This window comes from Mesoplodon bidens (assembly GCF_964165515.1).
Source record: "Mesoplodon bidens genome assembly, contig: HAP1_SCAFFOLD_33, whole genome shotgun sequence".
Lineage (NCBI taxonomy): Eukaryota > Metazoa > Chordata > Mammalia > Artiodactyla > Ziphiidae > Mesoplodon > Mesoplodon bidens.
This window is the reverse complement of record NW_027671488.1, coordinates 5,288,398-5,313,531: the sequence shown is the minus strand read 5'-3', so window position 1 is coordinate 5,313,531 and position 25,134 is coordinate 5,288,398.

Here is a 25,134-nt window from a genome sequence, read left to right as displayed (position 1 = left end):
AGACCCTTTAAAGCAAAAATGCATGGCCCCCATTCCATGGGTCCCAACTCTCGAGGTTGAAGGGAATATTACTACAGCTATAACATGTACGGGAAACCTAGAGAATGGACACACTGCGAATACAAAAGGTTTGTAACACTCAACGAGTAGTCCCTCTCCTGGTGCTCTGGTTTGACTTTCCAACTGCTTTACTATCAATCTTCCAACTTGGAGAGACAGCCCCTTTAAGCTCCTGGTTCGCACAGGTTGCCAATTTGGCAGAGGATGGAAGGGAAGAGGGAGAACCAATGAGAGACTAGCTGTTAGGCATTTGGACGGGCACATGTCACTCTTATTACCCGGCAGGAAGAAGAATTATCCAAAGTCTCAGCCATCCACCGGAAACCAGTAGAGTTCCTGAACCAAAATTTTGGACTTGCGTTCAGCTCACAAAAAACAAGTTGAAAAATGGGGCTCAGGGGCACAGCAATTCACAAACTGGCAGAGTAATAAAGGACAACTATCGTCCAAAAATCTGTTGAGTGAAGGCAACGAGCGGACTTGAAAGCGAGGCAGAATAGCAGGAAACTGATTTCAAGAGGTACGTTGGAATCGCCTTTAAAACACAGGAAGAGGGGAACAACTTCGACAATGATGCACTTGGCCAAAAAGGGCGAATGCGTTTTTTCCTGAATATATACAGGAGACAACGCATACACCCTTTTTGGCCAAGCAAGCAAGCGGGCAATGCAAATCTGCAATACAAAGAAGTATCACTTCCCACCGGTCAAAAGGGACATCCACAAAATGTGTAAAACCAGAAAGGAAAGACAGGCCCTGGAGAACAGGGAGCGTTCTTATGCTGATGGGCGGGATGTAAATTGCCAACTGCCTCACTGGCGGAGTGCATTGTGTTCCCTAAAACAAGTAAACAGCAGAGCTACAGAGCCAAGGGCACTTCCCGTCTAGGGAATATACCTTGGGAAAACTGAAAATCAATAAGAGAGAGCCACCCCCAAATTTAGGGCTGCATTGCTTACAAGAACCTCAACTTGGGTACACCTTAAATATCCCAGGAATTATAAAAATGGTTCAAAAAATTGTGGTACTTATTTAAGATGGAATATCCCTCAGCCATGAAATCAATATCATAAGACCAGGAGCAACAAAGTGAGTGGATTCAGGTACGATGATACTAAGTGAAATAATTTACACAGAAAAAGAAACTTATCATATGATATCCCTTAGGAAGATCCTGTACACGTGGCTTCACATGAACTGAGTTAGGAAAGAGAACAGAGTCTCACATTTAGAAAACACTGTTATGCCTGTTTAATGGGGAAGGAGATGTGGGGTGATGCATAAAACCAGAGTTTGATATAAGCACAGGTACCGTTTCTAAAACCACCTGTGGAACAGAAAAGACCTACACCTTCCTCAGTGAAAGGGACTCAAAACCCCATATTTCCCGCAGAGGAATAGATCTGACTAGTAAGAATCTTAAAACCTATGTATTGATATGTCTCCGTTAGGGAATCAAGTTTGTCTAGACTGGCATAAGCATGGCAGCGAGAATCAGCTCAAAGCCACTATAAAAAGGAATTTCAAAAACAAAACAAAAAAACCGGGAAATTCTTTACAATTCCTTCAGGGTCTCTGATGAAACCTGGAATGACCCTATCTACAATGACAGCTGGATGTGGCATAAGGCTGGACACTTGGGACAGAGAGGATTGGTGAGATTGGGTGAGCAAATGCAGACCCTTTAAAGCAAAAATGCATGGCCCCCATTCCATGGGTCCCAAATCTCCATGTTGAAGGGAATATTACTATATCTATAACATGTACGGGAAACCTACAGAATGGAAACACTGTGAATACAAAAGGTTTCTAAAACTCAACGAGTAGTCCCTCTCCTGGTGCTCCGCTTTGACTTTCCAACTGCTTTACTATCAATCTCCCAACTTGGAGAGACAACCCCTTTAACCTCCTGGTTCGCACAGGTTTCCAGTTTGGCAGAGGATGGAAGGGAAGAGGGAGAACCAATGAGAGAGTAGCTGTTAGGCATTTGGACGGGCACATGTCACTCTAGTTTCCCGGCAGGAAGAAGAATTAACCAGAGTCTCAGCCACCCACCGGGAACCAGTATAGGTCCTGAACCAAAATTTTGGACTTGCGTACAGCTCACAAAATACGAGTTGAAAAATGGAGCTCAGGGGCACAGCAATTCACAAACTGGCAGAGTAATAAAGGACAACTATCGTCCAAAAATCTGTTGACGGAAGGCAACAAGGCGGACTTGAAAGCGAGGCAGAATAGCAGGAAACAGATTTCAAGAGGTACGGTGGAATCGCCTTTAAAGCACAGGAAGAGGGGCACAACTTCAACAATGACGCACTTGGCCAAAAGGGGCGTATGCGTTTTCTCCTGAACATATTCAGGAGAAAACGCATACGCCCTTTTTGGCCAAGCATACAAGCGGGCAATGCAAATCTGCACTACAAAGAAGTATCACTTCCCACCGGTCAAAAGGGACATCCACAAAATGTGTAAAAAATAGAAAGGCAAGACAGGCCCTGGAGAACAGGGAGCCATATTATGCTGATGGGCGGGATGTAAATTGCCAAGTGCCTCACTGGAGGAGTGCATTGCGTTCCCTAAAAAAGTAAACAACAGAGCTACAGAGCCAAGGGCACTTCCAGTCTAGGGAATATAACTTGGGAAAACTGAAAATCAATAAGACAGAAAAACCCCAACATAGGGCTGCACTGCTTACAAGAACCTCAACTTGGGTACACCTTAAATATCCCAGGAAATATAAAAATGGTTCAAAAAATTGTGGTACCCATGTACGATGAAATATCCCTAAGCCATGAAATCAATGTCATAAGACCAGGAGCAGCAAAGTGAGTGGATTCAGCAACGATGAATCTAATTGAAATAAGTCACACAGAAAAAGAAACTTATCATAAGATATCACTTATGATGATCCTCTAAACATGGCTACACATAAACTGAGTTAGGAAAGAGAACAGAGTCTCACATTTAGAAAACACTCTTATGCCTGCTTATGGTGGAAGGAGATGTGGGGTGATGCATAAAACCAGACTTTGATATAAGCACAGGTACCGTTTCTAAAACCAACTTTGGAATAGACAAGACCTACACCTTCCTCAGTGAAAGGGACTCAAAACCCCATATTTCCCGCAGAGGAATAGACCTGACTAGTAAAAATCTTAAAACCTATGTATTGATATGTCTCCGTAAGGGAATCAAGTGTGTCTAGACTGGCATAAACATGGCAGCGAGAATCATCTCAAACCCACTATAAAAAGGAATTTCAAAAACAAAACAAAAAACAGGGAAATTCTTTACAATTCCTTCAGGGTCTCTGATGAAACCTGGAATGACCCTATCTACAATGACAGCTGGATGTGGCATAAGGCTGGACACTTGGGACTGAGAGGATTGGTGAGATTGGATGAGCAAATGCAGACCCTTTAAAGCAAAAATGCATGGCCCCCATTCCATGGGTCCCAACTCTCGAGGTTGAAGGGAATATTACTACAGCTATAACATGTACGGGAAACCTAAAGAATGGACACACTGCGAATACAAATGGTTTGTAACACTCAACGAGTAGTCCCTCTCCTGGTGCTCTGGTTTGACTTTCCAACTGCTTTACTATCAATCTTCCAACTTGGAGAGACAGCCCCTTTAAGCTCCTGGTTCGCACAGGTTGCCAATTTGGCAGAGGATGGATGGGAAGAGGGAGAACCAATGAGAGACTTGCTGTTAGGCATTTGGACGGGCACATGTCACTCTAATTTCCCGGCAGGAAGAAGAATTAACCAAAGTCTCAGCCATCCACCGGGAACCAGTAGAGTTCCTGAACCAAAATTTTGGACTTGCGTACAGCTCACAAAATACGAGTTGAAAAATGGAGCTCAGGGGCACAGCAATTCACAAACAGGCAGAGTAATAAAGGACATCTATCGTCCTAAAATCTGTTGAGGGAAGGCAACGAGTGGACTTGAAACCGAGGCAGAACAGCAGGAAACAGATTTCAAGAGGTACGTTGGAATCGCCTTTAAAGCACAGGAAGAGGGGCACAACTTCGACAATGACGCACTTGGCCAAAAAGGGCGTATGCGTTTTCTCCTGAATATATTCAGGAGAAAACGCATACACCCTTTTTGGCCAAGCAAGCAAGCGGGCAATGCAATTCTGCATTGCAAAGAAGTATCACTTCCCACCGGTCAAAAGGGATATCCACAAATGTGTAAAAACCAGAAAGGCAAGACAAGCCCTGGAGAACAGGGAGCCATGTTATGGTGATGGGCCAGATGTAAATTGCCAACAGCCTAAATGGAGGAGTGCATTGCGTTCCCTAAAACAATAAAACAACAGAGCTACAGAGCCAAGGGCACTTCCAGTCTAGGGAATATACCTTGGGATAACTGAAAATCAATAAGACAGATCCACCTTCAAATTTAGGGCTGCACTGCTTACAAGAACCTCAACGTGGGTACACCTTAAATATCCCAGGAAATATAAAAATGGTTCAAATCACTGTGGTATTTATGTACGATGGAATATCCCTCAGCCATGAAATCAATGTCATAAGACCAGGAGCAGCAAAGTGAGTGGATTCAGGTACGATGATTCTAAGTGAAATAAGTCACACAGAAAAAGAAACTTATCATAAGATATCATTTATGAAGGTCCTGTAAACATGGCTACACATGAACTGAGGTAGGAAAGAGAACAGAGTCTCACATTTAGAAAACACTCTTATGCCTGCATCAGGGGAAAGGAGAGGTTGGGTGATGCATAAAACCAGAGTTTGATATAAGTACATGTACCATTTCTTAAACCAACTGTGGAATAGACAAGACCTACACCTTCCTCAGTGAAAGGGACTCAAAACCCCATATTTCCCGCAGAGGAATAGATCTGACTAGTAAGAATCTTAAAACCTATGTATTGATATGTCTCTGTAAGGGAATCAAGTGTGTCTAGACTGGCATAAACATGGCAGCGAGAATCAGCTCAAACCCACTATAAAAAGGAATTTCAAAAACAAACCCAAAAAACAGGGAAATTCTTTACAATTCCTTCAGGGTCTCTGATGAAACCTGGAATGACCCTATCTACAATGACAGCTGAATGTGGTATAAGGTTGGACACTTGGGACTGAGAGGATTGGTGAGATTGGGTGAGCAAATGCAGACCCTTTAAAGCAAAAATGCATGGCCCCCATTCCATGGGTCCCAACTCTCCATGTTGAACGGAATACTACTACAGCTATAACATGTACGGGAAACCTAGAGAATGGACACACTGTGAATACAAAAGGTTTCTAAAAGTCAACGAGTTGTCCCTCTCCTGGTGATCCGGTTTGACTTTCCAACTGCTTTACTATCAATCTCCCAAATTGGAGAGACAGCCACTTTAAGCTCCGGGTTCGCACAGGTTGCCAATTTGGCAGAGGACGGAAGGGAAGAGGGAGATCCAATGAGAGAGTAGCTGTTAGGCATTTGGACGGGCACATGTCACTCTAATTTCACGGCAGGAAGAAGAATTAACCAGAGTCTCAGCCACCCTCCGGTTACCAGTAAAGTTCCTGAACCAAAATTTTGGACTTGTGTACAGCTCACAAAAAACGAGTTGAAAATTGGAGCTCAGGGACACAGCAATTCACAAACTGGCAGAGTAATAAATGACAACTATCGTCTGAAAATCTGTTGAGGGAAGGCAACGAGGCGGACTTGAATGCGAGCCAGAATAGCAGGAAACAGATTTCAAGAGGTACGCTGGAATCGCCTTTAAAGCACAGGAAGAGTGGCACAACTTCGACAATGACGCACTTGGCCAAAACGGGCGTATGCGTCTTCTCCTGAATATATTCAGGAGAAGACGCATACGCCCGTTTTGGCCAAGCAAGCAAGCGGGCAATGCAAATCTGCACTACAAAGAAGTATCACTTCCCACCGGTCAAAAGGGACATCCACAAATGTGTAAAAACCAGAAAGGCTAGACAGGCCCTGGAGAACAGGGAGCCTTGTTATGCTGATGTGCGGGATGTAAATTGCCAACTGCCTCACTGGAGGAGTGCATTGCGTTCCCTAAAACAAGTAAACAACAGAGCTACAGAGCCAAGGGCACTTCCAGTCTAGGGAATATACCATGGGAAAACTGATAATCAAAAAGACAGAGCCACCCCCAAATTTAGGGCTGCACTGCTTACAAGAACCTCAAAGTGGGTACACCTTAAATATCCCAGGAAATATAAAAATGGTTCAAAAAACTGTGGTATTTATGTACGATGGAATATCGCTCACCCATGAAATCAATGTCATAAGACCAGGAGCAGAAAAGTGAGTGGATTCAGGTACGATGATTCTAAGTGAAATAAGTCACACAGAAAAAGAAACTTATCATAAGATATCACTTATGAAGATCCTGGAAACATGGCTACACATGAACTGAGTTAGGAAAGAGAACAGAGTCTCACATTTAGAACACACTCTTATGCCTGCTTAAGGGGAAAGGAGAGGTGGGGTGATGCATAAAACCGGAGTTTGATATAAGTACAGGTACCATTTCTAAAACCAACTGTGTAATAGACAAGACCTACAACTTCCTCAGTGAAAGGGACTCAAAACCCCATATTTCCCGCAGAGGAATAGATCTGACTAGTAAGCATCTTAAAACCTATGTATTGATATGTCTCTCTAAGGGAATCATGTGTGTCTAGACTGGCATAAACATGGCAACGAGAATCAGCTCATACCCACAATAAAAATGAATTTCACAAACAAACCAAAAAACAGGGAAATTCTTTTCATTTCCTTCAGGGTCTCTGATGAAACCTGGAATGACCCTATCTACTATGACAGCTGGATGTGGTATAAGGCTGGACACTTGGGACTGAGAGGATTGGTGGGATTGGGTGAGCAAATGCAGACCCTTTAAAGCAAAAATACATGGCCCCCATTCCATGGGTCCCAACTCTCCAGGTTGAAGGGAATATTACTACAGCTATAACATGTATGGGAAACCTAGAGAATGGACACACTGTGAATACAAAAGGTTTCTAAAACTCAACGAATAGTCCCTCTCCTGGTGCTCCGGTTTGACTTTCCAACTGCATTACTCTCAATCTCCCAAATTGGAGAGACAGCCCCTTTAACCTCCTGGTTCGCATAGGTTGCCAATTTGGCAGAGGATGGAAGGCAAGAGGGAGAACCAATGAGAGAGTAGCTGTTAGGCATTTGGACGGGCACATGTCACTCTAATTTCCCGGCAGGAAGAAGAATTAACCAGAGTCTCAGCCACCCACCGGTTACCAGTAAAGGTACTGAACCAAAATTTTGGACTTGCATACAGCTCAAAAAAAACGAGATGAAAAATGGAGCTCAGGGGCACAGCAATTCACAAACTGGCAGAGTAATAAAGGACAACTATCGTCCAAAAATCTGTTGAGGGAAGGCAACGAGGCGGACTTGAAAGCGAGGCAGAATAGCAGGAAACAGATTCCAAGAGGTACGTTGGAATCGCCTTTAAAGCACAGGAAGAGGGGCACAACTTCGACAATGACGCACTATTCCAAAATGGGCGTATGCATTTTCTCCTGAATATATTTAGGAGAAAACACATACGCCCTTTTTGGCAAGCAAGCAAGCGGGCAATGCAAATCTGCTCGACAAAGAAGTATCACTTCCCAACGGTCAAAAGGGACATCCACAAAAGTGTAAAAACCAGAAAGGCTAGACAGGCCCTGGAGAACAGGGAGCCTTGTTATGCTGATGGGCGGGATGTTAATTGCCAACTGCCTCACTGAATGAGTGCATTGCGTTCCCTAAAATAAGTAAACAACAGAGCTACAGAGCCAAGGGCACTTCCAGTCTAGGGAATATACCTTGGGAAAACTGATAATCAAAAAGACAGAGCCACCCCCAAATTTAGGGCTGCACTGCTTACAAGAACCTCAAAGTGGGTGCACCTTAAATATCCCAGGAAATATAAAAATGGTTCAAAAAACTGTGGTATTTATGTACGATGGAATATCCCTCAGCCATGAAATCAATGTCATAAGACCAGGAGCAGCAAAGTGATTGGATTCAGGTACGATGATTCTAAGTGAAATAAGTCACACAGAAAAAGAAACTTATCATATGATATCACTTATGAAGATCCTGGAAACATGGCTACACATGAACTGAGTTAGGAAAGAGAACAGAGTCTCACATTTAGAAAACACTCTTATGCCTGCTTAAGGCGAAAGGAGAGGCGGGGTGATGCATAAAACCAGAGTTTGATATAAGTACAGGTACCATTTCTAAAACCAACTGTGGAATAGACAAGACCTACAACTTCCACAGTGAAAGGGACTCAAAACCCCATATTTCCCGCAGAGGAATAGATCTGACTAGTAAGCATCTTAAAACCTATGTATTGATATGTCTCTGTAAGGGAATCATGTGTTTCTAGACTGGCATAAACATGGCAGCGAGAATCAGCTCATACCCACTATAAAAATGAATTTCACAAACAAAACCAAAAAACAGGGAAATTCTTTTCATTTCCATCAGGGTCTCTGATGAAACCTGGAATGACACTATATACTATGACAGCTGGATGTGGTATAAGCCTGGACACTTGGGACTGAGAGGTTTGGTGGGATTGGGTGAGCAAATGCAGACCCTTTAAAGCAAAAATACATGGCCCCCATTCCATGGGTCCCAACTCTCCAGGTTGAAGGGAATATTACTACAGATATAACATGTATGGGAAACCTAGAGAATGGACACACTGTGAATACAAAAGGTTTCTAAAACTCAACGAATAGTCCCTCTCCTGGTGCTCCGTTTGACTTTCCAACTGCTTTACTATCAATCTCCCAAATTGGAGAGACAGACCCTTTAAGCTCCTGGTTCGCACAGGTTGCCAATTTTGCAGAGCATGGAAGGGAAGAGGGAGAACCAATGAGAGAGAAGCTGTTAGGCATTTGGACGGGCACATGTCACTCTAATTTCCCGGCAGGAAGAAGAATTAACCAGAATCTCAGCCACACACCGGGAACCAGTAAATGTCCTGAACCAAAATATTGGACTTGCGTACAGCTCACAAAAAAACGAGTTGAAAAATGGAGCTCAGGGACACAGCTATTCACAAACTGGCAGAGTAATAAAGGACAACTATCGTCCAAAAATCTGTTGAGGGAAGGCAACGAGGCGGACTTGAAAGCGCGGCAGAATAGCAAGAAACAGATTTCCAGAGGTACGTTGGAATCACCTTTAAAGCACAGGAAGAGGGGCACAATTTCGAGAATGACTCACAAGGCCAAGATGGGCGTATGCGTTGTTTCCTGAATATATTCAGGAGAAAACGCATACGCCCTTTTTGTCCAAGCAAGCAAGCAGGCAATGCAAATCTGCACTACAAAGAAGTATCACTTCCCACCGGTCAAAAGGGACATCCACAAATGTGTAAAAACCAGAAAGGCAAGACAGGACCTGGAGAACAGGGAGCCTTGTTTTGCTGATGGGCGGGATGTAAATTGCCAAATGCCTCACTGGATGAGTGCATTGCGTTCCCTAAAACAAGTAAACAACAGAGCTACAGAGCCAAGGGCACTTCCAGTCTAGGGAATATACCTTGGGAAAACTGAAAATCAATAAGACAGGGCCACCCCCAAATTAAGGGCTGCACTGCCTACAAGAAACTCAATTTGGTTACACCTTAAATATCCCAGGAAATATAAAAATGATTCAAAAAATTGTAGTACTTATGTACGATGGAATATCCCTCAGCCATGAAATCAATGTCATAAGACCAGGAGCAGCAAAGTGAGTGGATTCAGGTACGATGATTCTAAGTGAAATAAGTCACACAGAAAAAGAAACTTATCATAAGATATCACTTATGAAGATCCTGTAAACATGGCTACACATGAACTGAGTTAGGAAAGCGAACACAGTCTCACATTTAGAAAACACTCTTATGCCTGCTTAAGGGGGAAGGAGAGGTGGGGTGATGCATAAAATCAGAGTTTGACATAAGCACAGGTACCATTTCTAAAACCAACTTTGGAATAGACAAGACATACCCCTTCCTCAGTGAAAGGGACTCAAAACCTCATATTTCGGGCAGAGGAATAGATCTGACTACTAAGAATCTTACAACCTATGTATTGATATGTCTCTGTAAGGGAATCAAGTGTGTCTAGACTGGCATAAACATGGCAGCGAGAATCAGCTCAAACCCACTATAAAAAGGAATTTCAAAAACAAAATAAAAAAACAGTGAAATTCTTTCCAATTCCTTCAGGGTCTCTGATGAAACCCGGAATGACCCTATCTACAATGACAGTTGGATGTGGCATAAGGCTGGACACTTGGGACTGAGAGGATTGGTGACATTGGGTGAGCAAATGCAGACCCTTTAAAGCAAAAATGCATGGCCCCCGTTCCTTGGGTCCCAACGCTCCATGTTGAAGGGAATATTACTACAGCTATAACATTTACGGGAAACCTAGAGAATGGACACACAGTGAATACAAAAGGTTTCTAAAACTCAACGAATAGTCCCTCTCCTGGTGCTCCGGTTTGACTTTCCAACTGCTTTACTATGAATCTCTCAACTTGGAGAGACAGTCCCTTTAACCTCCTGGTTCGCACAGGTTGCCAAATTGGCAGAGGATGGAAGGGAAGAGGGAGAACCAATGAGAGATTAGTTGTTAGGCATTTGTACGGACACATGTCACTCTAATTTCCCGGCAGGAAGAAGAATTAACCAAAGTCTCAGCCACCCACCAGGAACCAGTATAGGTGCTGAACCAAAATTTTGGATTTGCGTACAGCTCACAAAAAATGAGTTGAAAAATGGAGCTCAGGGGCACAGCAATTCACAAACTGGCAGAGTAATAATGGAAAACTATCGTCCAAAAATCTGTTGAGGGAAGACAACGAGGCAGACTTGAAAGCAAGGCAGAATAGCAGGAAACAGTTTTCAAGAGGTATGTTGGAATCGCCTTTAAAGCACAGGGAGTGGGGCCCAACTTCGACAATGATGCACTTGGCCAAAAAGAGTGTATGTGTTTTCTCCTGAATATATTCAGGAGAAAACGCATACGCCCTTTTTGGCCAAGCAAGCAAGCGGGCACTGCAAATCTGCACTACAAAGAAGTATCACTTAGCACTGGTCAAATCGGACATCCACAAATGTGTAAACACCAGAAAGGCAAGACAGTCCCTGGAGAACAGTGAGCCTTGTTATTCTGATGGGCGGGATGTAAATTGCCAACTGCCTCACTGGAGGAGTGCATTGTGTTCTCTAAAACAAGTAAACAACAGAGCTACACAGCCAAGGGCATTTCCAGTCTAGGGAAAATACCTTGGGAAAACTGAAAATCAATATGGCAGAGCCACACGCGCATTCAGGGCTGCACTGCTTACTAGAACCTCAACTTGGGTACACCTTAAATATCCCAGGAAATATAAAAATGGTTCAAAAAATTGTGCTATTTACGCACGATGGATTATCCCTCAGCCATGAAATCAATGTCATAAGACCAGTAGCAGCAAAGTGAGTGGATTCACGTACGATGATTCTAAGTGAAATAAGTCACACAGAAAAAGAAACTTATCATAAGATATCACTTATGATGATCCTCTAAACATGGCTACACATGAACTGATTTAAGAAAGAGAACAGAGTCTCACATTTAGAAAACACTCTTATGCCTGCTTATGGTGGAAGGAGATGTGGGGTGATGCATAAAACCAGAGTTTGATATAAGCACAGGTACCGTTTCTAAAACCAACTTTGGAATAGACAAGACCTACACCTTCCTCAGTGAAAGGGACTCAAAACCCCATATTTCCCGCAGAGGAATAGACCTGACTAGTAAAAATCTTAAAACCTATGTATTGATATGTCTCCGTAAGGGAATCAAGTGTGTCTAGACTGGCATAAACATGGCAGCGAGAATCATCTCAAACCCACTATAAAAAGGAATTTCAAAAACAAAACAAAAAACAGGGAAATTCTTTACAATTCCTTCAGGGTCTCTGATGAAACCTGGAATGACCCTATGTACAATGACAGCTGGATGTGGCATAAGGCTGGACACTTGGGACTGAGAGGATTGGTGAGATTGGATGAGCAAATGCAGACCCTTTAAAGCAAAAATGCATGGCCCCCATTCCATGGGTCCCAACTCTCGAGGTTGAAGGGAATATTACTACAGCTATAACATGTACGGGAAACCTAGAGAATGGACACACTGCGAATACAAAAGGTTTGTAACACTCAACGAGTAGTCCCTCTCCTGGTGCTCTGGTTTGACTTTCCAACTGCTTTACTATGAATCTTCCAACTTGGAGAGACAGCCCCTTTAAGCTCCTGGTTCGCACAGGTTGCCAATTTGGCAGAGGATGGAAGGGAAGAGGGAGAACCAATGAGAGACTAGCTGTTAGGCATTTGGATGGGCACATGTCACTCTTATTACCCGGCAGGAAGAAGAATTATCCAAAGTCTCAGCCATCCACCGGAAACCAGTAGAGTTCCTGAACCAAAATTTTGGACTTGCGTTCAGCTCACAAAAAACAAGTTGAAAAATGGGGCTCAGGGGCACAGCAATTCACAAACTGGCAGAGTAATAAAGGACAACTATCGTCCAAAAATCTGTTGAGGGAAGGCAACGAGCGGACTTGAAAGCGAGGCAGAATAGCAGGAAACTGATTTCAAGAGGTACGTTGGAATCGCCTTTAAAACACAGGAAGAGGGGAACAACTTCGACAATGATACACTTGGCCAAAAAGGGCGAATGCGTTTTTTCCTGAATATATACAGGAGACAACGCATACACCCTTTTTGGCCAAGCAAGCAAGCGGGCAATGCAAATCTGCAATACAAAGAAGTATCACTTCCCACCGGTCAAAAGGGACATCCACAAAATGTGTAAAACCAGAAAGGAAAGACAGGCCCTGGAGAACAGGGAGCGTTCTTATGCTGATGGGCGGGATGTAAATTGCCAACTGCCTCACTGGCGGAGTGCATTGTGTTCCCTAAAACAAGTAAACAGCAGAGCTACAGAGCCAAGGGCACTTCCCGTCTAGGGAATATACCTTGGGAAAACTGAAAATCAATAAGAGAGAGCCACCCCCAAATTTAGGGCTGCATTGCTTACAAGAACCTCAACTTGGGTACACCTTAAATATCCCAGGAATTATAAAAATGGTTCAAAAAATTGTGGTACTTATTTACGATGGAATATCCCTCAGCCATGAAATCAATATCATAAGACCAGGAGCAACAAAGTGAGTGGATTCAGGTACGATGATACTAAGTGAAATAATTTACACAGAAAAAGAAACTTATCATATGATATCCCTTAGGAAGATCCTGTACACGTGGCTTCACATGAACTGAGTTAGGAAAGAGAACAGAGTCTCACATTTAGAAAACACTGTTATGCCTGTTTAATGGGGAAGGAGATGTGGGGTGATGCATAAAACCAGAGTTTGATATAAGCACAGGTACCGTTTCTAAAACCACCTGTGGAACAGAAAAGACCTACACCTTCCTCAGTGAAAGGGACTCAAAACCCCATATTTCCCGCAGAGGAATAGATCTGACTAGTAAGAATCTTAAAACCTATGTATTGATATGTCTCCGTTAGGGAATCAAGTTTGTCTAGACTGGCATAAGCATGGCAGCGAGAATCAGCTCAAAGCCACTATAAAAAGGAATTTCAAAAACAAAACCAAAAAACCGGGAAATTCTTTACAATTCCTTCAGGGTCTCTGATGAAACCTGGAATGACCCTATCTACAATGACAGCTGGATGTGGCATAAGGCTGGACACTTGGGACAGAGAGGATTGGTGAGATTGGGTGAGCAAATGCAGACCCTTTAAAGCAAAAATGCATGGCCCCCATTCCATGGGTCCCAAATCTCCATGTTGAAGGGAATATTACTATATCTATAACATGTACGGGAAACCTACAGAATGGAAACACTGTGAATACAAAAGGTTTCTAAAACTCAACGAGTAGTCCCTCTCCTGGTGCTCCGCTTTGACTTTCCAACTGCTTTACTATCAATCTCCCAACTTGGAGAGACAACCCCTTTAACCTCCTGGTTCGCACAGGTTTCCAGTTTGGCAGAGGATGGAAGGGAAGAGGGAGAACCAATGAGAGAGTAGCTGTTAGGCATTTGGACGGGCACATGTCACTCTAGTTTCCCGGCAGGAAGAAGAATTAACCAGAGTCTCAGCCACCCACTGGGAACCAGTATAGGTCCTGAACCAAAATTTTGGACTTGCGTACAGCTCACAAAATACGAGTTGAAAAATGGAGCTCAGGGGCACAGCAATTCACAAACTGGCAGAGTAATAAAGGACAACTATCGTCCAAAAATCTGTTGACTGAAGGCAACAAGGCGGACTTGAAAGCGAGGCAGAATAGCAGGAAACAGATTTCAAGAGGTACGGTGGAATCGCCTTTAAAGCACAGGAAGAGGGGCACAACTTCAACAATGACGCACTTGGCCAAAAGCGGCGTATGCGTTTTCTCCTGAACATATTCAGGAGAAAACGCATACGCCCTTTTTGGCCAAGCATACAAGCGGGCAATGCAAATCTGCACTACAAAGAAGTATCACTTCCCACCGGTCAAAAGGGACATCCACAAAATGTGTAAAAAATAGAAAGGCAAGACAGGCCCTGGAGAACAGGGAGCCATATTATGCTGATGGGCGGGATGTAAATTGCCAAGTGCCTCACTGGAGGAGTGCATTGCGTTCCCTAAAAAAGTAAACAACAGAGCTACAGAGCCAAGGGCACTTCCAGTCTAGGGAATATAACTTGGGAAAACTGAAAATCAATAAGACAGAAAAACCCCAACATAGGGCTGCACTGCTTACAAGAACCTCAACTTGGGTACACCTTAAATATCCCAGGAAATATAAAAATGGTTCAAAAAATTGTGGTACCCATGTACGATGAAATATCCCTCAGCCATGAAATCAATGTCATAAGACCAGGAGCAGCAAAGTGAGTGGATTCAGCAACGATGAATCTAAGTGAAATAAGTCACACAGAAAAAGAAACTTATCATAAGATATCACTTATGATGATCCTCTAAACATGGCTACACATAAACTGAGTTAGGAAAGAGAACAGAGTCTCACATTTAGAAAACACTCTTATGCCTGCTTATGGTGGAAGGAGATGTGGGGTGATGCATAAAACCAGAGTTTGATATAAGCACAGGTACCGTTTCTAAAACCAACTTTGGAATAGACAAGACCTACACCTTCCTCAGTGAAAGGGACTCAAAACCCCATATTTCCCGCAGAGGAATAGACCTGACTAGTAAAAATCTTAAAACCTATGTATTGATATGTCTCCGTAAGGGAATCAAGTGTGTCTAGACTGGCATAAACATGGCAGCGAGAATCATCTCAAACCCACTATAAAAAGGAATTTCAAAAACAAAACAAAAAACAGGGAAATTCTTTACAATTCCTTCAGGGTCTCTGATGAAACCTGGAATGACCCTATGTACAATGACAGCTGGATGTGGCATAAGGCTGGACACTTGGGACTGAGAGGATTGGTGAGATTGGATGAGCAAATGCAGACCCTTTAAAGCAAAAATGCATGGCCCCCATTCCATGGGTCCCAACTCTCGAGGTTGAAGGGAATATTACTACAGCTATAACATGTACGGGAAACCTAGAGAATGGACACACTGCGAATACAAATGGTTTGTAACACTCAACGAGTAGTCCCTCTCCTGGTGCTCTGGTTTGACTTTCCAACTGCTTTACTATCAATCTTCCAACTTGGAGAGACAGCCCATTTAAGCTCCTGGTTCGCACAGGTTGCCAATTTGGCAGAGGATGGAAGGGAAGAGGGAGAACCAATGAGAGACTTGCTGTTAGGCATTTGGACGGGCACATGTCACTCTTATTACCCGGCAGGAAGAAGAATTAACCAAAGTCTCAGCCATCCACCGGGAACCAGTAGAGTTCCTGAACCAAAATTTTGGACTTGCGTACAGCTCACAAAATATGAGTTGAAAAATGGAGCTCAGGGGCACAGCAATTCACAAACAGGCAGAGTAATAAAGGACATCTATCGTCCTAAAATCTGTTGAGGGAAGGCAACGAGTGGACTTGAAAGCGAGGCAGAACAGCAGGAAACAGATTTCAAGAGGTACGTTGGAATCGCCTTTAAAGCACAGGAAGAGGGGCACAACTTCGACAATGACGCACTTGGCCAAAAAGGGCGTATGCGTTTTCTCCTGAATATATTCAGGAGAAAACGCATACACCCTTTTTGGCCAAGCAAGCAAGCGGGCAATGCAAATCTGCATTGCAAAGAAGTATCACTTCCCACTGGTCAAAAGGGATATCCACAAATGTGTAAAAACCAGAAAGGCAAGACAAGCCCTGGAGAACAGGGAGCCATGTTATGGTGATGGGCCAGATGTAAATTGCCAACAGCCTAAATGGAGGAGTGCATTGCGTTCCCTAAAACAATAAAACAACAGAGCTACAGAGCCAAGGGCACTTCCAGTCTAGGGAATATACCTTGGGATAACTGAAAATCAATAAGACAGATCCACCTTCAAATTTAGGGCTGCACTGCTTACAAGAACCTCAACGTGGGTACACCTTAAATATCCCAGGAAATATAAAAATGGTTCAAAACACTGTGGTATTTATGTACGATGGAATATCCCTCAGCCATGAAATCAATGTCATAGGACCAGGAGCAGCAAAGTGAGTGGATTCAGGTACGATGATTCTAAGTGAAATAAGTCACACAGAAAAAGAAACTTATCATAAGATATCATTTATGAAGGTCCTGTAAACATGGCTACACATGAACTGAGGTAGGAAAGAGAACAGAGTCTCACATTTAGAAAACACTCTTATGCCTGCATCAGGGGAAAGGAGAGGTTGGGTGATGCATAAAACCAGAGTTTGATATAAGTACATGTACCATTTCTTAAACCAACTGTGGAATAGACAAGACCTACACCTTCCTCAGTGAAAGGGACTCAAAACCCCATATTTCCCGCAGAGGAATAGATCTGACTAGTAAGAATCTTAAAACCTATGTATTGATATGTCTCTGTAAGGGAATCAAGGATGTCTAGACTGGCATAAACATGGCAGCGAGAATCAGCTCAAACCCACTATAAAAAGGAATTTCAAAAACAAACCCAAAAAACAGGGAAATTCTTTACAATTCCTTCAGGGTCTCTGATGAAACCTGGAATGACCCTATCTACAATGACAGCTGAATGTGGTATAAGGTTGGACACTTGGGACTGAGAGGATTGGTGAGATTGGGTGAGCAAATGCAGACCCTTTAAAGCAAAAATGCATGGCCCCCATTCCATGGGTCCCAACTCTCCATGTTGAACGGAATACTACTACAGCTATAACATGTACGGGAAACCTAGAGAATGGACACACTGTGAATACAAAAGGTTTCTAAAAGTCAACGAGTTGTCCCTCTCCTGGTGATCCGGTTTGACTTTCCAACTGCTTTACTATCAATCTCCCAAATTGGAGAGACAGCCACTTTAAGCTCTGGGTTCGCACAGGTTGCCAATTTGGCAGAGGACGGAAGGGAAGAGGGAGATCCAATGAGAGAGTAGCTGTTAGGCATTTGGACGGGCACATGTCACTCTAATTTCACGGCAGGAAGAAGAATTAACCAGAGTCTCAGCCACCCTCCGGTTACCAGTAAAGTTCCTGAACCAAAATTTTGGACTTGTGTACAGCTCACAAAAAACGAGTTGAAAATTGGAGCTCAGGGACACAGCAATTCACAAACTGGCAGAGTAATAAATGACAACTATCGTCTGAAAATCTGTTGAGGGAAGGCAACGAGGCGGACTTGAATGCGAGCCAGAATAGCAGGAAACAGATTTCAAGAGGTACGCTGGAATCGCCTTTAAAGCACAGGAAGAGGGGCACAACTTCGACAATGACGCACTTGGCCAAAACGGGCGTATGCGTCTTCTCCTGAATATATTCAGGAGAAAACGCATACGCCCGTTTTGGCCAAGCAAGCAAGCGGGCAATGCAAATCTGCACTACAAAGAAGTATCATTTCCCACCGGTCAAAAGGGACATCCCCAAATGTGTAAAAACCAGAAAGGCAAGACATGCCCTGGAGAACAGGGAGCCTTGTTATGCTGATGTGCGGGATGTAAATTGCCAACTGCCTCACTGGAGGAGTGCATTGCGTTCCCTAAAACAAGTAAACAACAGAGCTACAGAGCCAAGGGCACTTCCAGTCTAGGGAATATACCATGGGAAAACTGATAATCAAAAAGACAGAGCCACCCCCAAATTTAGGGCTGCACTGCTTACAAGAACCTCAAAGTGGGTACACCTTAAATATCCCAGGAAATATAAAAATGGTTCAAAAAACTGTGGTATTTATGTACGATGGAATATCGCTCACCCATGAAATCAATGTCATAAGACCAGGAGCAGAAAAGTGAGTGGATTCAGGTACGATGATTCTAAGTGAAATAAGTCACACAGAAAAAGAAACTTATCATAAGATATCACTTATGAAGATCCTGGAAACATGGCTACACATGAACTGAGTTAGGAAAGAGAACAGAGTCTCACATTTAGAACACACTCTTATGCCTGCTTAAGGGGAAAGGAGAGGTGGGGTGATGCATAAAACCGGAGTTTGATATAAGTACAGGTACCATTTCTAAAACCAACTGTGTAATAGACAAGTCCTACAACTTCCTCAGTGAAAGGGACTCAAAACCCCATATTTCCCGCAGAGGAATAGATCTGACTAGTAAGCATTTTAAAACCTATGTATTGATATGTCTCTCTAAGGGAATCATGTGTGTCTAGACTGGCATAAACATGGCAACGAGAATCAGCTCATACCCACAATAAAAATGAATTTCACAAACAAACCAAAAAACAGGGAAATTCTTTTCATTTCCTTCAGGGTCTCTGATGAAACCTGGAATGACCCTATCTACTATGACAGCTGGATGTGGTATAAGGCTGGACACTTGGGACTGAGAGGATTGGTGGGATTGGGTGAGCAAATGCAGACCCTTTAAAGCAAAAATACATGGCCCCCATTCCATGGGTCCCAACTCTCCAGGTTGAAGGGAATATTACTACAGCTATAACATGTATGGGAAACCTAGAGAATGGACACACTGTGAATACAAAAGGTTTCTAAAACTCAACGAATAGTCCCTCTCCTGTTGCTCCGGTTTGACTTTCCAACTGCATTACTCTCAATCTCCCAAATTGGAGAGACAGCCCCTTTAACCTCCTGGTTCGCATAGGATGCCAATTTGGCAGAGGATGGAAGGGAAGAGGGAGAACCAATGAGAGAGTAGCTGTTAGGCATTTGGACGGGCACATGTCACTCTAATTTCCCGGCAGGAAGAAGAATTAACCAGAGTCTCAGCCACCCACCGGTTACCAGTAAAGGTACTGAACCAAAATTTTGGACTTGCATACAGCTCAAACAAAACGAGATGAAAAATGGAGCTCAGGGGCACAGCAATTCACAAACTGGCAGAGTAATAAAGGACAACTATCGTCCAAAAATCTGTTGAGGGAAGGCAACGAGGCGGACTTGAAAGCGAGGCAGAATAGCAGGAAACAGATTCCAAGAGGTACGTTGAAATCGCCTTTAAAGCACAGGAAGAGGGGCACAACTTCGACAATGACGCACTAGTCCAAAATGGGCGTATGCATTTTCTCCTGAATATATTTAGGAGAAAACACATACGCCCTTTTTGGCAAGCAAGCAAGCGGGCAATGCAAATCTGCTCGACAAAGAAGTATCACTTCCCAACGGTCAAAAGGGACATCCACAAAAGTGTAAAAACCAGAAAGGCTAGACAGGCCCTGGAGAACAGGGAGCCTTGTTATGCTGATGGGCGGGATGTTAATTGCCAACTGCCTCACTGAATGAGTGCATTGCGTTCCCTAAAATAAGTAAACAACAGAGCTACAGAGCCAAGGGCACTTCCAGTCTAGGGAATATACCTTGGGAAAACTGATAATCAAAAAGACAGAGCCACCCCCAAATTTAGGGCTGCACTGCTTACAAGAACCTCAAAGTGGGTGCACCTTAAATATCCCAGGAAATATAAAAATGGTTCAAAAAACTGTGGTATTTATGTACGATGGAATATCCCTCAGCCATGAAATCAATGTCATAAGACCAGGAGCAGCAAAGTGATTGGATTCAGGTACGATGATTCTAAGTGAAATAAGTCACACAGAAAAAGAAATTTATCATAAGATATCACTTATGAAGATCCTGTAAACCTGGCTACACATGAACTGAGTTAGGAAAGAGAACAGAGTCTCACATTTAGAAAACACTCTTATGCCTGCTTAAGGGGAAAGGAGAGGTGGGGTGATGCATAAAACCAGAGTTTGACATAAGCACAGGTACCATTTCTAAAACCAACTGTGGAATAGTCAAGACCTACACCTTCCTCAGTGAAACGGACTCAAAACCCTATATTTCCTGCAGAGGAATAGATCTGACTAGTAAGAATCTTAAAACCTATGTATTGATATGTCTCTGTAAGTGAATCATGGGTGTCTAGACTGGCATAAACATGACAGCGAGAATCAGCTCAAACCCACTATAAAAATGAATTTCACAAACAAATCCAAAAAACAGGGAAATTCTTTACATTTCCTTCAGGGTCTCTGATGAAACCTGGAATGACCCTATCTACAATGACAGCTGGATGTGGTATAAGGCTGGACACTTGGCACTGAGAGGATTGGTGAGATTGGGTGAGCAAATGCAGACCCTTTAAAGCAAAAATGCATGGCCCCCATTCCATGGGTCCCAACTCTCCAGGTTGAAGGGAATATTACTACAGCTATAACATGTATGGGAAACCTAGAGAATGGACACACTGTGAATACAAAAGGTTTCTAAAACTCAACGAATAGTCCCTCTCCTGGTGCTCCGGTTTGACTTTCCAACTGCTTTACTATCAATCTCCCAAATTGGAGAGACAGCCCCTTTAAGCTCCTGGTTCGCACAGGTTGCCAATTTTGCAGAGGATGGAAGGGAAGAGGGAAAACCAATGAGAGAGTAGCTGTTAGGCATTTGGACGGGCACATTTCACTCTAATTTCCCAGCAGGAAGAAGAATTATCCAGAGCCTCAGCCACCCACCGGTTACAAGTAAATTTCCTGAACCAAAATTTTGGACTTGCGTACAGCTCACAAAAAACGAGTTGAAAAATGGAGCTCAGGGGCACAGCAATTCACAAACTGGCAGAGTAATAAAGGACAACTATCGTCCGAAAATCTGTTGAGGGAAGGCAACGAGGCGGACTTGAAAGCGAGGCAGAATAGCAGGAAACAGATTTCAAGAGGTATGTTCGAATCGCCTTTAAAGCACAGGAAGAGGGGCACAACTTCGACAATGACGCACTTGGCCAAAAAGGGCGTATGCGTTTTCTCCTGAATATATTCAGGAGAAAACGCATACGCCCATTTTGGCCAAGCAAGCAAGCGGGCAATGCAAATCTGCACTACAAAGAAGTATCACTTCCCACCGGTCAAAAGGGACATCCACAAATGTGTAAAAACCAGAAAGGCAAGACATGCCCTGGAGAACAGGGAGCCTTGTTATGCTGATGGGCGGGATGTAAATTGCCAACTGCCTCACTGGAAGAGTGCATTGCGTTCCCTAAAACAAGTAAAAAACAGAGCTACAGAGCCAAGGGCACTTCCAGTCTAGGGAAGATACCTTGGGAAAACTGAAAATCAATAAGAAAGAGCCACCCCCAAAGTTAGGGCTGCACTGCTTACAAGAACCTCAAAGTGGGTACACCTTAAATATCCCAGGAAATATAAAAATGGTTCAAAAAACTGTGGTATTTATGTACGATGGAATATCCCTCAGCCATGAAATCAATGTCATAAGACCAGGAGCAGTAAAGTGAGTGGATTCAGGTACGATGATTCTAAGTGAAATAAGTCACACAGAAAAAGAAACTTATCATATGATATCACTTATGAAGATCCTGGAAACATGGCTACACATGAACTGAGTTAGGAAAGAGAACAGAGTCTCACATTTAGAAAACACTCTTATGCCTGCTTAAGGGGAAAGGAGAGGCGGGGTGATGCATAAAACCAGAGTTTGATATAAGTACAGGTACCATTTCTAAAACAAACTGTGGAATAGACAAGACCTACAACTTCCACAGTGAAAGGGACTCAAAACCCCATATTTACCGCAGAGGAATAGATCTGACTAGTAAGCATCTTAAAACCTATGTATTGATATGTCTCTCTAAGGGAATCATGTGTTTCTAGACTGGCATAAACATGGCAGCGAGAATCAGCTCATACCCACTATAAAAATGAATTTCACAAACAAAACCAAAAAACAGGGAAATTCTTTTCATTTCCATCAGGGTCTCTGATGAAACCTGGAATGACGCTATATACTATGACAGCTGGATGTGGTATAAGACTGGACACTTGGGACTGAGAGGTTTGGTGGGATTGGGTGAGCAAATGCAGACCCTTTAAAGCAAAAATACATGGCCCCCATTCCATGGGTCCCAAATCTCCAGGTTGAAGGGAATATTACTACAGATATAACATGTATGGGAAACCTAGAGAATGGACACACTGTGAATACAAAAGGTTTCTAAAACTCAACGAATAGTCCCTCTCCTGGTGCTCCGGTTTGACTTTCCAACTGCTTTACTATCAATCTCCCAAATTGGAGAGACAGCCCCTTTAAGCTCCTGGTTCGCACAGGTTGCCAATTTTGCAGAGCATGGAAGGGAAGAGGGAGAACCAATGAGAGAGAAGCTGTTAGGCATTTGGACGGGCACATGTCACTCTAATTTCCCGGCAGGAAGAAGAATTAACCAGAATCTCATCCACACACCGGGAACCAGTAAATGTCCTGAACCAAAATATTGGACTTGCGTACAGCTCACAGAAAAACGAGTTGAAAAATGGAGCTCAGGGACACAGCTATTCACAAACTGGCAGAGTAATAAAGGACAACTATCGTCCAAAAATCTGTTGAGGGAAGGCAACGAGGCGGACTTGAAAGCGCGGCAGAATAGCAAGAAACAGATTTCCAGAGGTACGTTGGAATCACCTTTAAAGCACAGGAAGAGGGGCACAATTTCGAGAATGACTCACAAGGCCAAGATGGGCGTATGCGTTGTTTCCTGAATATATTCAGGAGAAAACGCATACGCCCTTTTTGTCCAAGCAAGCAAGCAGGCAATGCAAATCTGCACTACAAAGAAGTATCACTTCCCACCGGTCAAAAGGGACATCCACAAATGTGTAAAAACCAGAAAGGCAAGACAGGACCTGGAGAACAGGGAGCCTTGTTTTGCTGATGGGCGGGATGTAAATTGCCAAATGCCTCACTGGATGAGTGCATTGCGTTCCCTAAAACAAGTAAACAACAGAGCTACAGAGCCAAGGGCACTTCCAGTCTAGGGAATATACCTTGGGAAAACTGAAAATCAATAAGACAGGGCCACCCCCAAATTAAGGGCTGCACTGCCTACAAGAAACTCAATTTGGTTACACCTTAAATATCCCAGGAAATATAAAAATGATTCAAAAGATTGTAGTACTTATGTACGATGGAATATCCCTCAGCCATGAAATCAATGTCATAAGACCAGGAGCAGCAAAGTGAGTGGATTCAGGTACGATGATTCTAAGTGAAATAAGTCACACAGAAAAAGAAACTTATCATAAGATATCACTTATGAAGATCCTGTAAACATGGCTACACATGAACTGAGTTAGGAAAGCGAACACAGTCTCACATTTAGAAAACACTCTTATGACTGCTTAAGGGGGAAGGAGAGGTGGGGTGATGCATAAAATCAGAGTTTGACATAAGCACAGGTACCATTTCTAAAACCAACTTTGGAATAGACAAGACATACCCCTTCCTCAGTGAAAGGGACTCAAAACCTCATATTTCGGGCAGAGGAATAGATCTGACTACTAAGAATCTTACAACCTATGTATTGATATGTCTCTGTAAGGGAATCAAGTGTGTCTAGACTGGCATAAACATGGCAGCGAGAATCAGCTCAAACCCACTATAAAAAGGAATTTCAAAAACAAAATAAAAAAACAGTGAAATTCTTTCCAATTCCTTCAGGGTCTCTGATGAAACCCGGAATGACCCTATCTACAATGACAGTTGGATGTGGCATAAGGCTGGACACTTGGGACTGAGAGGATTGGTGACATTGGGTGAGCAAATGCAGACCCTTTAAAGCAAAAATGCATGGCCCCCGTTCCTTGGGTCCCAACGCTCCATGTTGAAGGGAATATTACTACAGCTATAACATTTACGGGAAACCTAGAGAATGGACACACAGTGAATACAAAAGGTTTCTAAAACTCAACGAATAGTCCCTCTCCTGGTGCTCCGGTGTGACTTTCCAACTGCTTTACTATGAATCTCTCAACTTGGAGAGACAGTCCCTTTAACCTCCTGGTTCGCACAGGTTGCCAAATTGGCAGAGGATGGAAGGGAAGAGGGAGAACCAATGAGAGATTAGTTGTTAGGCATTTGTACGGACACATGTCACTCTAATTTCCCGGCAGGAAGAAGAATTAACCAAAGTCTCAGCCACCCACCAGGAACCAGTATAGGTGCTGAACCAAAATTTTGGATTTGCGTACAGCTCACAAAAAATGAGTTGAAAAATGGAGCTCAGGGGCACAGCAATTCACAAACTGGCAGAGTAATAATGGAAAACTATCGTCCAAAAATCTGTTGAGGGAAGACAACGAGGCAGACTTGAAAGCAAGGCAGAATAGCAGGAAACAGTTTTCAAGAGGTATGTTGGAATCGCCTTTAAAGCACAGGGAGTGGGGCCCAACTTCGACAATGATGCACTTGGCCAAAAAGAGTGTATGTGTTTTCTCCTGAATATATTCAGGAGAAAACGCATACGCCCTTTTTGGCCAAGCAAGCAAGCGGGCACTGCAAATCTGCACTACAAAGAAGTATCACTTAGCACTGGTCAAATCAGACATCCACAAATGTGTAAACACCAGAAAGGCAAGACAGTC